At 51.1% G+C, this 11,656-nt stretch overlaps 1 non-coding gene across 1 annotated transcript; it reads right to left on the reverse strand.

Moving 5' to 3' along the window:
- Window positions 1-6,635: 6,635 nt before the first annotated feature.
- LOC116075572 lies at window positions 6,636-6,779 on the reverse strand. The gene has a single exon (XR_004112613.1). It is a non-coding gene; the product is annotated as a small nucleolar RNA SNORA48 (small nucleolar RNA).
- Between the last annotated feature and the right edge of the window lie 4,877 nt (window positions 6,780-11,656).

Genomic DNA, 11,656 nt, shown 5'->3' on the forward strand with positions numbered 1-11,656 from the left:
CATGGACACTTCAGAGGAGCCAAAAGGGGAGACTGAGGCATGCAGCTGTATGCAGCGGAGGCAGCTGTGGTTCAAGGCCTCTGGGACCAGTCCTGCAACAGCAGGTCTCATTAGCCCCTTCAGAGGCACTTGCTAGGATGCAGAGGGGCTTGATCCACCCTGCGGGCTCCATATCATAGCCCAGGTGGGATGACAAGTTCCCAGATGTCACCGATGGATGCTGGCCGTAGGAGGACCACCATGCTCGGAAAGATGGATGACGGTTGTCAGGAGCTTGCCCCTGGCCGGAGAGGGAGTGAAGGCTTCATCTGCTCCTGTTCTGGCTGAGGGCTCGCCTGCAAGGTCCCGGAAGGAGCCGGTGCATTGCGGGCTCAGTCAGTCTCCTGCAGACACAGTCACAGACCTGGGGTGCCCTCTGCATTTCAAGTGTCACACCCTGCCTCTCCGTGTGCCCCACGATGCATGGATGGCTTCCCTCCTCCACTGTATCTTTCCACCTGGTCTCCTCTCACCTGAGGCCTGAGGGCGGGCAGGGCGGGGTGAGGTGAAGAAGGGGGAGGACTGAGGGGGTGAGTCTAGATACAGAGCTGTGATCTCACTTCTGGAGGGCATTGTTGGAACCCAGGTGGGGTGCAGGGCCACCTCCTGCAGTGAGAGGGTCACACCTCCTACCTGCTCTCAGGAGCTCATTAGCTGCTGAGGTAAGGCCCCCCCTACCCCCGCTGAGTCTGCTGATACTCAAAGAGGGAAACGAGCCACTGCTACTCAGCAAACACTTTGAAACAGAAACTGAACTTTCTGCATTTTCTAATAATGCCCCGTGATCTAAAAATGCAGAAGTCTGGCCTCGCTTCTTCAAAAGTCCCCTTTCTGAAAAGAGATGTCTGGAGCTCGCCTTCTGCTTACCAAGCTCCCAGGGATGGAATGGGAAGGGTCAGGTGCCCCATAACATGCCAGGCCAGTTGATGCTAGCCAGCTTCGTGCTGAGTGACTGGCCTCTGGGCAGTTGTGAGGAGGTGGCAAAAATCTCAACTCCTTTTTTTTGTTGTTGTTGTTGTTGTTTTGTTGTTGTTGTTGTTGTTGTTGTTGTTGGTTTGCCATTCCTCACATCTTGTCCTAGTGTATAAAGGTCAACCACTTTGATTTTGGAAATGTGGGGAAGAATTAGGGCTGTCTTAAAACTGGGAGGGACTCTAGATGAGTCACTGACCTCTCTGAAGCCCAAGATCTCGTCGAATTATTAGTCTTGCATACGCCAAAATTCCGATCATGTCGGGACCCGCACCTGACGTTGAGTTTGTAAGGCTTTCCGAGTCGAGCCTGTGTTGTGCTCGCAGGGCTATTGAATGGCTCCCCTCCATCATCACTCTTGCTGGGTTTGGACTCAACTAGGATGCACACCTCTGGGCATGTCTTTGGGGAAGGGGAAGACCCATGTGGGTGGCACCATCCCCTAGGCTGTGGGCGGCGCCATCCCCTAAGCTGTGGGCGGTGCCATTCCCTAAGCTGGGGACTGGATAACAAGGAGAAAGAGAGCCGGGCACCAGCAGTCTCTTCTGTGTCCTGACTGCAGATGCAGTGTGACTAGCTGCTTCACACCCTGGCTTGCCACCCCTTCCTCACCAGGATGGACTGTTTCTCCTCAAGCTGGAAATCCACCTCAACACTTCCTCAACTGCCTTATTTTATTTTATTTTATTTTATTTGGTCAAGCATTTGATCAGAGCCATGATAAAATAAAACAATCACCAGTTCTCAGAGCCTTTTTAAAAAAATCTTATCCCCTGGATAGAGTTATAAGAACCAAAGGGACCTGACAGCCTGGAGCCATGCCAGAACATGTTCTAGGGATCTGGCATACCTAAATCCCTTGCCAATGTTGTAAACCTGTGAGGAGGGTCTGTGTAGACCTTGCCCTACAGTTATACCCCTATGGACAGGCTGTGCAGGTTTCTCCCAAGCATGGGGGAGGCCTGAGGTTGGCTGGAGTAGGTTGGTGCCTGCATGCGTACACCTAGGAGACCCTTCTAGATGTATAACTGAGCAAAATTCTGAGAAGCCAGAGAACGTTCAACTAAGCAGCATTCTAGCTGTGTGTCAGGGCCAGAGGAGTTACATGGTGGGCTCCAGGGCTCCAGGGCTTCTGTTGATTCTCTTGTCCGTTATAACCCTCTCCTGGCTTGAGGCCTGCCTCTCTGCCCACCTCCTGCTATTTGCCATGCCTCGTTCCTGGTTCCAGTTCCCACCTCCACAGAGACAAAAAGAAGATGCTGATTGGGTCTTTATTACTGACGTACTTGGGGGAGGGGTTTACCTCACCTATTCTACCTGTTGGCTTGTAACAAAGAAGCATTAAAATTCAAGATGGCTGAGCAGTCACGACTCCCGTCTAATTTTTTACCTCCCACGTGGGTAAAGTATAGTATGGCTAGCCTGCCTCCTCCTATCTCCTCCTATCTCTTTCTAACTCCATGTTTCCAGGTAACCCATTCTTTAACGTTACTGCTGGGCGGTAACAGTCCGCGTTCTGCAAATCTTTTCATTAGTAGAAGTTTAAAACTCTTCTCCCTTGGAGACAGGCATGGCTCTTGTTTCTTCTTGGCCATTGTCTACTGTCTTTCTAGACACACATAGCTGGGCCTTAATAGAGAGTATAGCCAGGATTAGCAGAGATTAGTGGAGACCTCGAGACTCCTTTCTTTCATGAATACTTCTTTTCCTCTAGCTCAGGGGTTCTCAGCCTTCTTAATGCTGCGACCCTTTAAAATAGTTCCTCATGTTGTGGCCATCCACCAGCCATACAATTATTTGATTGCTACTTCATAACTCTAATTTTGCTACTGTTATCAATTACAATGTAAATATCTGATTGCAACCCCAGAGGGGGAAAAAAAATCATTCAACCCCCAGAAGGGGTGTGACCCACAGGTTGAGAAACATTGCTCTAGGGCCACCGATCTCCCTTGGCAGAGGCTGGCTGCTGTTTTGCCTTTTAGGGGTATCTGCATTAATTCACGGATGGAGGATGGAGTTCTATTGCATTGCCTCATGAGAATGAATGACACTGACAAAAGCCACAGGTGCCATCCTGGTATCTTGTGTGCAGTACTACTTGGTCCCTGGCCACCCGCATCTCCACTATGGGAAGGCTTGGTGCTCAGTTGGTGAGGGGGACAGTCAGTGGTTAGAAGATGTCAGTCACTGATGCCATCACACAAAGTGGGATCCTTCCTAAGTAGAACCCAGATCTCTTATACTCCCTCAGCCCATGGTTCCACAACCCACATCTTACTGCAGGTGTAAGCCCTTTCCCAACACCCCTCTCCCTCTTTGGACACCCCTCTGGAAAGGCAGACTCTGCTCTGGAAATTGAGTGGCTTGTCCAAGAAAGCCAGGTGGGAACAGTTGCTCCCACTTTCTTCCCAGGGTTCTTGAAGATGTAGCGGAGTCCGGCGAACAGCTCTTGGTGCCTGCCGTACTAGTTTGCTTGTTGAGACAGGATCTAGCTCTAGGTCAGAGCTGGCCTGGACATTCATAGACATTCTCCTGCCTCGACTTCCTAACTGAGATGACAGCCACAAGCCACGACATTCAGCCAGTGCCCATCAAATTCCGGAGACCATCTCAGCTGTACCAGGGATCTGATGCAGAGTAAGGTGGTGTGAGGTCCAGTGGGAGGGCGCATCCCATAATTCCACAGGCCTAAGAGAGTCTCCGGAGCTGCTGGCACTCGGACATGAGAACTGGAATCTTGTCCAATGGTTTTGCTCACTCTTTCTCTGCGTGGAGTCAGCACCTGGGTGTACCCGAGTGACTGCAGGCAGAGGCTTAAACACAGAATGGAGGTGACGGCTGGTTCCAGTGTCTGGGTCCTAATCACCTGCAGGAGAAATATTCAGCTTTCTTTTTTTAATTATTTTATGTATATGAGTACACTGTAGTTGTACAGATGGTTGTGAGCCTTCATGTGGTTGTTGGGAATTGAATTTTAGGACTTCTGCTTGCTCCGGCCCAAATATTTATTTATTTATTATTATATGTAAGTACACTGTAGCTGACTTCAGACGCACCAGAAGAGGGCATCAGATCTCATTACGGGTGGTTGCGAGCCACCATGTGGTTGCTGGGATTTGAACTCAGGACCTTCGGAAGAGCAGTCAGTGCTCTTACCCGCTGAGCCATCTCCCCAGCCCCAGCCTTCAGTGTCCCTCTCTAGTACTTCAGCCCCTCCTTACAACATCGTGTTCTCCCCCCATCTCTCTGAAGCAGTGAGTCTTTCATTGGCCCCAGGGATCGATGGTTCTGCTAGCTAATCCCTGGGATCTGCCAGTCTCTGCTGGGATCCCCAGTACTGGGTATTATAAATACACCAACACCATACTGGCTTTTTGTTTGTTTGGTTTGGTTTGGTTTTTCCTAGATAAGGTTTCTCTGTGTAGCCCTGACTATCCCAGAACTTGCTCTGTAGACCAGGCTGTCCTTGAACTCGGCTTCTCAAGTGCTGGGGTTAAAGGTGAGCACAGATCAAGTCCTCATGCTTGTCCAACAAGCAATCACTAGCTGACCTGTCTCGCTGGCCTATGTTCTTTTTAAGAGAGTAAGCCCAGGTTCAAGATCTTGCCCACCAGAAATGAATGAGTGTTACTAGTCTTTCTAAGGTTTCTATCTCTCTGTTTATGACAGGTGATATTGATCCTCTAATTAATGATCCTGTATATGATCCTCTATATCAATGATACACAGGGGGTTTTATATTTATTTATTTATTTATTTATTTATTTATTTATTTATTTATTTTTGGTTTTTCAAGACAGGGTTTCTCTGTATAGCCCTGGCTGTCTAGAACTCACTCTGTAGACCAGGCCGGCCTCGAACTCAGAAATCCGCCTGATTCTTTGTGAGTTTCACATCATGCACCCCAGTCCTGCTCATCTCCCCAACCCCTCATATCCACCCTTTGCCTTTACAACCCCCCATAAGATAAAACATACCCATACAGACACACACACACACACACACACATACAGACACACACACACATAGACACACACACACAAAACAACAAATACAAAACATAGAAGACATCTCAATGTATAAGCTGTAGTGTGTCACAGAGTGTCCCATAGTCTACCCCTCTGCCCACACCTCTTCACTTGCAAATGTTCATTTCAATGAGCCATTGGTCTGGTTCGAGGTCTCTGGCTTCCATGACACCATCAATATTGGATCCTCACCAGAACTCCTCCCTGTTATCCTGTTGCCCTGTCTCATGGAGATCCTGCAGCTTTGGATCAGCAGGACTGGCCATTTCATGCATCCCAACCCTTTGCAGATGATGTAGATTTGAGGGTGGGACCATTCAGAACCCTGGATCGGGTTAGCCTGTCAGCTCTTCCTTCTCTGCACCACCAGCATTGCTCTGGCTAGACCACCCAATGCTGACATCAGCAGGAGGCAGGTCTAGCTCTCCTGCTTGCATGCCCTCAGGGCCCAGCTCACCAGCACCCACCCCCCTCCAGAGCCAGCTCCACTGTGCTGCCCTGTCAAACTGCAAGGTTCATCTCCCAAGTGCTGCCACCTGTGAGGGGCTGGGCCAGCTCTCCTGCTCTCCCACCCTTGAGGACTGGCTCACCTGTGCCTTTGCCATCAGGCAGGATAGAGGGCCTGCTCTCCAGAGTGCCACAGCCTGTTCTAATGACCCCAGGGTCAGCTCTCCTGGCTACTGTGGGTGGTTGAGGCACCCACACCATCAGTTGAGAGGCCAGCTCTCCTGCACTCTCTTAGGGAGAGACGCTCATCTGCACCCTCTTGACCAAGATGTAGTGAGGGGTAGGGCTGGAGATCAGGTTGGGGTGGGGCATCATCTCTGCATCCATGCTACCCCATGGCAGACAGGTGGCAAGGTCGGTTCTCTCCCATTCATGTCCTCTGGCCAGCTCACCCACATCCCTGCCACCAGGGCTAGCTCCATTTGCTGCCTGAGTGAGGTGCAGGGCCCCGCTCTCTTGCTTCTGCCAGTGAGAGATGGATCCAGTTCTCTGGAGCACTGCATCTAGTGACAAGTGGGGCCAGTGACGCACAGCCCCTGGATATCTGCATGGTCCCTGGTGGCTGTCGCCATCAGAGACATCCCCATGCTCTCTAATAGTAAGATGAACTACAGATGTTGACACCTACCCCTGCTGTGCCACCAGACTCAGATATGACCTTCGCAGGCAGCTTGGGGCTGAGACCTGACCATGGCTTCAGGTGGTGGGGGCTGGCCACTTCCACCAGGCTACTCCACTCGACCCTCCAGTCTCCGGTTCCATCTCTCTTCATCAGCGCAAGCTACTCCATTTGTCTTTCTCTCCCTCTGAGCACCACAAACATGCGCGTCATGGTGGTTCCTGCTACAGGCTGGCCACATGGCTTGGTGGGGCCCCTGAGTGACATCCTCCATCAGCCCTGCATGGCGTGTTAGCAAGCAGGTGTCTATGGCCTGCCTGTGCCAGGAGCGGGAGGGCAGGTCTGTGAGTCCACATGGTGATCCACAGGTCTCTATTTGTCTTCCTCCTCCCAAGCTGCACTGCCTGGATTGGATTGGATTGGATTTGTGTGTGTGTGTGTGTGTGTGTGTGTGTGTGTGTGTGTGTGTGTGTGTCCTAGGCATAAGACAGCCATGGCCACCAAGCCAGGTATCAAGCTAGGACAAACAAAGGACTTCCATCTACCCTGCCCTTGAGTGATCTAAGAACCACACCACCACCAAGCTGCTTCTCTACCCATTGCTAAGGGCATGTGCTTGTATGCATGTGTGCGTGTGTGTGTGTGTGCGTATCTGTGTGTAGTGAGGGGTTGTGTGTTTTCATTGTAAACTTTCACCATGGAAATATTGAAGCATTTACAGAAGAAAAATAGGATACCATGGTAAGCTTCACCAGCCTGTGACCCAGCTTCAACCACGTTCTCTTGTGTGTCTAGCCCTTGAATCCCCAACCCTTGCTCTAGAGGCTTCCTATGTCTCCTTCTGGAAATAGTTTGCTGCATATGCCCTTTAAAAAGAATAAGGCCCTTGGGAGGCAGAGGCAGGTGGATCTCTGAGTTCGAGGCCAGCCTGCTCTACAGAGTTTCAGGACAGCTAGGGCTACACAGAGAAACGCTGTGTCAAAAACAAACAAACAAACAAAACAACAACAACAAAAAGAATAAGGCCTCGTAAAGTGTAAGCTAACATACATGCCATGGACACATTTGTCCAAGCCCACAGAACACATACCACCTAGAGTGCCAGATCTGTCAGCCATGAACTATGGATCATCACAGCGCATCAGGCGTGGCAAATGTGTCAGTCTGATAGCCGACATTGATGAGAGGTGGGCACAGCATGGGCATGGGTTGGGGGTGGGTGGATGGGTGGGAGAGATTGGGAAGTCTGTACTTTCAATTTTGCCATAACCCTGAAACGACTTGAGGATTTGTCCTTAAAAATCGAAAAGCTCGAGATACTGCCAGGAAACTTAAGAGACAAGCAACACTTTCGCAATCTATGATTAGAATGGCCTGTCTTCCTCACTAGGCTGGGAGTGTCTCTAGAGTTTTCTGTATTGCTCTTGGCTGTATCCCTGGACTTAGCAGAGTATCTGAGAACCAGTAAGTCCACAGAAGTCCAGGCTAGGGAGGTGAGTGAATGAATGAATGAATGAATGAGTGGGTGAGGATCTGAGGGCCCACTCTGCTCTCCACGACTGCTGGCCTGTCATCACTTGGCTTGACCGCTGCTCCCAGGTCCCCAGAGTCTCTCATTCTGAAATGAGCAGAACCAGTCCCCTCTTCTGCCCACCTGCATCTTAAACTCTCAGCGAGTGGCTAATCCTCTCCCGTGGCTGCAGCCAGCTCCCCCTGTGAGGCTAATTCCACCTTCCCATTTAATCATCATACTTAGCGCACTCAATGAGGGTTTTTCATCTCCGAGCCCCACGCAGGCATTAGCTGATTACTGTAATCCGTTTGACTCCCAAGGCATCCGCCAGGAAGGCGGGGAAAAGGACCCGGAGCCTCTTTCTTCTTTTCGGAAGCTCGGTTTCCTCTCCTGTAAACTTGGGGTGCGAGGGCTAACGGACATATGGGGTGGTGGGGTTAAAGTCCCACAGAATCTGAAAAGGCATTGTTTCCTAGCAACCAACGAGCCCACACAGCTGGGTTTGAATCCAGCTTCCTCCACTTCAGTTTTTCTGAGCCTTGGTTTTCTATAAGATGAAGACACAGTACTTTCTGAGGCTGCTGAGGGGGTGGGTGGACATGCCCCAAGCTCCTGATGCACACACTCCATGCAGGACTCCGGAGAAGCCCGGTGGCCATTCTTGGGACGTCAATGAAGGGGCAAGAGGCTGAGGTGTGTGGCAAGCGGAAGTTCCTTCTCTCCACCTTTGTTCTCTCCCAAGTATTGCAGAGGAGGAGAGGTACCCATTGCATGCCTCCCCATAGCCTCAGCAGCTAGCCCTGCCTTTCTGTCCTCAGTGTGCCAGTAAGGACAGGCACTAGGCACAATATGACACTCAGTCTGGATGGGGAGGCACTGATTTCTGTTTATTTGTTTTTTGAATAGGATCTCACGTAGCCCAGACTGGCTTCCAACTCACTATGTAGCCAAGGCTATCCAAGGATCTCGTGACCCTTCTGCCCTCACTTCCCAGGTGGGTGACAGCATTTCAGGTTTATGTGGTGCAGAGGATAGACCCTGGGACTTTGTATGTGCAAGGCAAGCACTGCATCCCCAGCCCACCATTGATGGAGGACTTTCAGGAGCTTTCTCTTACAGCTAAGAGGGTTATACCCACATTTCACAAATGGTGAAACTGAGGCTCATGCAGAGAAACACGACACCTATAAAGACCGAAGCCAGGGCTGTCCCCATGCCAGTCTGCATGACTCTGGCAGGGAGGAGAAGAGACCCCTTGCCTCAGCTGACCCTCCAATGCTCCAGGAAGTCTGCAGTTGCTACCTCCTCTCACTGGGCCTGGGGTGAGCTGGGGTGCAGAGCACCTGTTTCTAGTTCCCCAGAATTCTCATTGGGGGTGGTTACCACCAGCTGCTGTGGTTACAGACCACAGATCTGAGGAGATCTGCACTTACTGTGTCCACAAGGCATCAGTGTGAGGTAAGAGGGGACTTTAGGAGGGGTAGGAGCCCTCCCCTAAACACTGCCTGGGCATCAGTGGGAGTACTGTCCTATCCACCGGAGCTCCTGGCTAGTACGGACTCCACAGCCAGAGCATGGGCTGTAGGGGCTGTCCAGAACATTCTTAGAGTGCTCCCAGGAGCCAAGCTGTTCTTTAGTTGATGGAAGAGAATAACTGAGTCATCAACCCATTTTCCAGATGAGCAACCGACACACAGAGATTAATTAACCTTAATTGTCATGGTTTCTGTTTAAAGCCAGACTTATCTGTTCTCTCTGCTACTCAGTGTAACCTTAGAGGAGTAGTTGAGGCCCAGAGAAGGGCAGCAGTTTGCCTAGCGTCACACAGCTAGCTAACGGCTGGGTAGGGAGTGAACCTGAGTCCAGACAGCCAGTCCTCAAATGAGCTACCGAAGTTCCTAAGCCTTGGGTGGTCTTCAGTTCATATTTAGAGACAGGACTAGGGACAGACCCAGTGTGTCTGGAATCAGGGGACCTGGTGATTTGGGAAGAGAGTGAGGGACAGGTGGTGCTGGGGACACCAGAAGGGTGTGGCTTTGGTCCAGGTTTCTGTGGGATTTCTTACCACCTCTCCACCCAGCCTGGAGGCGGAGAGCTATGCTGCGTTCCGCCTCCAGGTGGCGCCCTGCACTGCAGATCTGGACTCCTTCCCGAGGACTGGGAGCCTTTGTGCCCTAGCCAACCCTCGTCAGGTGACAGATCTTCTAAGTTTCCTGGATGCCTCTGAACAGCAGCTTCCCCACCCCCACCCCCCTTCTCTTCCAAAGCTACTTTAACTGGCGTTGGCGGTAAAGGGCTGGCGGGCTCTGGGGAGATTCTCTAGGGGGATCTGGGGCCACGCGTTACTTCTTGGTCCTTGGCCATAGCCAGCTTATACAATTAAGTTTTTTTTCCCCCCAGACTTGGGGATTGGGCCCAGGGCCTACCAGTAAGCTGTACCCTCAACCCTTTTTGTTGTTTTGAGGTGAGTCTTGCTAACTTGCCTAGGGTTCCTTGATGGTCTTCTTGCCCCAGGCTCTTGAGTGGCTAAGATTACAAGCCTGTAGATCAGCCCCTTGGTCCTTAGCCCTTCCCTTGCCTGTAGAGAGCAGCTGTTTTATTTCTAGCATTAGGAGAGTTTGATGGAATGTCCTGGTCTACAGCAGGAACCTCCAGCCAGGATGATCCCCATGGACAGTGGTTGGCTAGTATGTCATGTCTGCTTGGGGGCCGGCTCTTCCTGTCTTTGTCCCCTCATAATGGTGATCCGTGCGTCCTCCCTTACCCATCACGCCCAGCCTCTCCTGCTCACCCTCACGGACCTCATGCCGGCTCACGGAGGACAGAGAAGAGTTGTTCGGAGATCACTCTGAGCCTCACTACCTAGCCTCAAACTCCTACCAACCACTTCCCAGTACCTGGCTGATGCTCAGCCCTCCTGTGGTGCTCAGCCTCCTGGGAGCCGGCTGAGAGACTCGCTGGAGCAGCTCTGGCCTGGTAAGTAGGGGACAGAAGAGGTGTTCACTTGGCATTCTAAATAAAGTAGTTGGGAGCCTGTGGATGCCCTCCCCACACCACCCCTTGCTTGCTTCTGTGTGGTCATATGTTTATGGCTCCAGAATGAAGACACCCTAGGTCCTTACCCTTGGGAGCTGTCCCATGACCACCGGACCCCCGCTGGGTGTAGAGAGCAAACATCTGAGGCTAGAGAGGCCTCCACTTCATCTATCTTACCTATAGCCCAGTTAATCGCCACTAAGCCTCAATGATCTCATCAGTGAAATGGGGACAATACTATAAGTCACGGACGGCATCTTAGAGCCTTGGGGGGCTCGAGTGAGCTTGCTGATGCAACCGTCTTAACCTGATTGGAGGAGACACGGACAGAATGAGATGATTTGAGACCCCCTGAACTGAAAAGACCCCTCCCCCCAAACCTTCCACTCCATGCTTGTTGACGATGCGGAGGCCTGGGTGAGTGTGTGACTTGCTTGAGGTCCTTCAGAGTGTGGCAGAGTCAGACTGAGTTCTGCTCTCTGAGCCACACCTAGTGCTCTGTAGGCGCACCCCACTCTCTGTAACTGGCTCCATTCTTTGCAGTCTGGCTAAACTGGAAGCAGCTCTTCTCTCAGGCAGTGCGATGTGGTTTGGCTTCCCAGTGGAGGCCCAGATGTCTGCTGGAGGGTGTACCTTTTTTGTTTTTGTGTTTTGTTTTATTTTAGCTGCCCTGGGGGTTCAAGCCCAGACTTTTCCATGTTCAATGGTAAAGATTTATCATCGAACTAACTCCAGCTCTCTTTTCAATTTTACCTTGAGATGGGATCTTGATAAATTACCAAGGCTAACCTTGAACTCATTGGTAGCCCAAGTTGACTTTTGGACTGTGATCCTCCTTCCTCAGCTTTTCAAATAGCTGGGCGTACAGGTGTGTGCTACTATACCAAACCTGTCCTTTTTTTTTTTTTAAGATTTATTTTTATTTATTTTATGTGTATG

This window comes from Mastomys coucha, unplaced genomic scaffold (assembly GCF_008632895.1).
Source record: "Mastomys coucha isolate ucsf_1 unplaced genomic scaffold, UCSF_Mcou_1 pScaffold3, whole genome shotgun sequence".
Lineage (NCBI taxonomy): Eukaryota > Metazoa > Chordata > Mammalia > Rodentia > Muridae > Mastomys > Mastomys coucha.